Below are 4,021 nucleotides of genomic sequence, written 5' to 3'. Positions count from 1 at the left end.
TTTTGGCACAACATCATCTTCAAATGTTCATCCTTAGCCCCGATTGCTTAATAAAACTTTTTAAGATCATCATTAGCATCAATTTGATGCTAACAGTTTGTTTACAAATATGGTGATGCTTATGTTGCGGCTCTTATATATGTGGATGATGTGATACTCGTCGGGAATGCATGAAATAGATTGAAAGAATGAAGTCCTATCTTGACAAAGAGTTTAGAATAAAAGATCTTGGCCCCTTGGAAATATTTCTTGGGCATCGACGTGGCAAGAACGTCTGAAGGGCTAGTCCTTAGCCAACATAAGTACACGTTGGACATTATTGAAGATAGTGGGTTGAACTGATGCCCGCCTAGTTCGCTCCCCATGGAACCAAATCTCAAGCTTGACAAAGGAAAAGAAGAAGAAAAGATTGACGCAAGCCAATAGCGAAGACTTCTAGGTCACTTATTTTACCTACAAATCACTCGCCCAGATATAGCCTATTTCGTAAGCATTCTAAGCTAATTCATTGGAGACCCATGATGCGTTCACATGGAGGCTGCAAACAGAGTTTTACGATACCTTAAGACCACCATTCGTCAAGGCATTCTCTTACCAAACACAAACGACACCGACCTTGTGGCTTATTGTGATGCCGATTGGCTCGGATGTCCACTTAGTAGATGATCGAGGTCGGGTTACGCGCTCCTATTAGGGGGAGCCCCAATATCCTGGAAATCAAAGAAATAGTCTGTAGTATCATCAATTCAAAGCAACAAATTGCCGACTTGCTTACCAAACCACTTGGTTCTCACCTATTACAAACGTTACTTGTCAATATGGGCATTCAGAACTTACATGCGCCAACTTGAGGGGGAGTATTGGAAATCATAATTACCTCCTTGATCTCCTCTCCATCGTATATAGCCTTTCCATGTATAACCCACAATTGTAGTCTCCTTCCTTATTTGTCTTACTCTTGTTGTATATGTAAGCCTCATTTGGCATAATGAAATTTACCTTTTTTTTTGTATCAATTTGTATGTAACAAGTGCCCAAATTATTCAGAACTTGGATCTTTCTTGGGTTTTTGGGTTTTGCTTCTACTCCTCTAGTTCACAGAACAAAACTTCAGCTAAGAGCAAAGGCTCATGGTAACAAATCAACATCACATATTGTTTTCAACCCTATGTTCCATGAGTGTAACAAGTATATAGACATTGATTGTCACTTTGTTAGAGAGAGAGTGGTTGCCAAAACTATTCACTTGAAACCCATTCAATTTGCATACCAACTTGATGATATCTTATCTAAGCCGTTGCCATTGTCCAAGCTTCAATCTTTACTGTTCTAGATGGCATTGAAGAACATTTATTCTTCATGTCCATCTTGAGAGAGAATATTACATATGGTTAAGCGAAAGGGTAGATTTGTCTATTCATACTAAAGTGTTTGGTTCGACGATGATTAGATTTTAACTATAGTTAATGCTTCATGTAACAAGAGTTCAGTTAATGTTTTAGTATAAATAAGTGTATTGTGTTCTTTTGTGAAATAATAGAAAATCCTCATCATCTCTATCTTAAATACATATATGTTGTTTTGAATGGAACTAAACTTCTTCGTCGCCATGCTACAAAGAAACATAATCCATATTCACATTATTCACTCCCTCACTATAATATCTACAAAAACCAACAAGTTTATGGTCTTCTCTTTCTAACTAACTAACTAACTAACTAACTAACTAACTATATATATATATATATATATATATAATTACAGAAAACTTTTTGGCAATTTAAATTTTTGATCTGCATCTTTGTTTTTCTTGTTTTGATCCAACAATGACTTTTTGGGTAATCTGTAGTCGGACCCATAACACCCCAAAATTTCCTCAGGTTCCCTGTTTCGTACTCGTCAATATATACCATCCCGTTTAATGTCGTAGATATTTTCTTTTCATTCTGAAAAAGAAAATTTAAAACCTTTTTATTTTATAAATTTAAATTTTATTATCTTTTGGTCCTTGCTTGAAAGGAAGCCATGATTTGAAAGAGAGGGGGGGATAGTTGTCATCATCTCATATCCTCACCCTATTCCTACCCACTTGTACCCTTTAAAAAAAAGGGGGGGGGGGAGATTAAACAAGGGAAGAACGCTTGGAAGGTTCCTCCTCCACCTTGAGAAGAGGAGAAAATCACTGGAGTAGCTGGAAGAATCGGAAAAAGAGAAAGAAAGAAGAGAAGAAGGAAGATCGGGGGGAAATATCTTCTGGTTGCAGGAAAGCAAGAACCGAAGCAAGGAGCTACTGGTTGGACTCGAACTACACACCGCAGTTACTGCTTTGGCCGACGGTTTAGAAGCTGTCCAACTACTGTTAGCGTGCGTATCAGGCAAGATCGAGCAGCTGTCCAAGAGGCTGTTTTGGCGAGGACCACAGGCTGAAAAAGGAATGCAATCTAGCTGCTGTATGCACTCGTATCAGGCTGGAAAACAACAGTTATTCGATCTGTTGTGGGCTTAGGCGGCAACTAGTTGAAAGTATCAGACAGCAGCAGCAGGGGCTACCGATTTTGAGGAGGGCGCAGTCAGCCGAAGCGGTTGGTTTGGGAAAGTTTAGAGGCAGTCGTAGCCGTTATCTGTCGCATACAACAGGCTGCTGGTTGGCCCGTTGCATGCTGCCGCTCTAGATCGTCACGAATCAGCACAACAGCCGTTGGTTTGAAGAAGAAACAACAGCAGCAAGAAGTGAAGCTGCCTCCGTCTTTCCTCATTCAACAACAGCAGCAGCAAGCTGTTTGGGAGCGCAGAAGGCCCGAAACGGACAACAGCTGGCTGTTTGGGCGCGCAGAAGGCCCGAAACGGACAACAACAGGCTGTTTGGGCGCGCGACAAACCAGAAACGGACATCAGCAACTGTTTGGGGGCGCAGAATGCCCGAAACGGACAATAGCAGGCTGTTTGGGCGCGCAGCAAACCAGAAACGGACAGCAGCAAGTGCTTGGGCGCGCAACAAACCCGAATCGGACAGCAACAAGCTGTTTGGGCGCGCAGCAAGCCCGAAACAAACAGCAGCATTGCTGTGTGTTTTTCTTGTTTCTGCACGCCAAGCCCATCAACAGCAGCAGCAAACAGCGCGTCGATAGTTGCTGTTTTCTTCTTCTCGTTCGCCAAAAACAGCAGCAGCAACTATGGCCGAAAGCCACTGCTTTTCATCGTCGTTTCGCCAAAAACAGCAGCAGAAAACAGCAGCCTTGCTGCCTGTTTTATTCGTTTCTGACGGTTCCGAACAGCAGCCTGTTTGCTGCCCATCGTGCCCCACCAGACAGCAAGCAACAATCTTGATTTTAGGATTTCTTCTAAATCCTACAAGGTGAGTTCATTCTATACCCATGTTAGCCTTATAATTAGGTGTGATGAGAATGTTTTGCTAACTTTATACCCTAGTGTGTGTAGAATTGCTAGCTCGATAGGGTCGGAGACTTTAGGCCGAAAGTTTGTGGACTTGGAAGATCCATTATTAAAGATAGAAAGTTTTAGAATGGAGTAAAGGGCTTGATCACTAGGTGGGTTGTATGTTCCGAGTATTGATGATCGTAAAACTCTAAGACTCATATCCTCCATTTGGAGTTGTTTGAGACCACATAGAAATGTTTTCGTTTAATTTGTGACATATGTAAAGTTTCATTTGTGAAATGGCACTAACATGCTTAAGGTACCGTGACTAGGTTATCGCGATAAATGCAATGAAATATTAGGCATGCAAGTCACTTCATCGAATCGATATGAGGGATGGTATAAGTTGGAAATAGGCATTGTGATTGTTATGTAATTTCCAAATCATCCTCTCACTACCGCTCGGTAATAGGCATTGTGATTATTATGTAATTACCGAGGTAAAGAGTTTATGATCACGACCGACTACATGACTGGTTTAGGTTGATGTCAAGGGTATTATACTTGTAAGTGATGCTTTATAACGTTAATCTATAACTTATTTTGTGTTCCGTCATAAGTAACGGTAAATCGGGTCTCTCCC

Source organism: Cynara cardunculus, assembly GCF_001531365.2.
Source record: "Cynara cardunculus var. scolymus isolate 2C chromosome LG 2, CcrdV1, whole genome shotgun sequence".
NCBI lineage: Eukaryota > Viridiplantae > Streptophyta > Magnoliopsida > Asterales > Asteraceae > Cynara > Cynara cardunculus.
Note: the sequence above shows the minus strand (reverse complement) of the source record.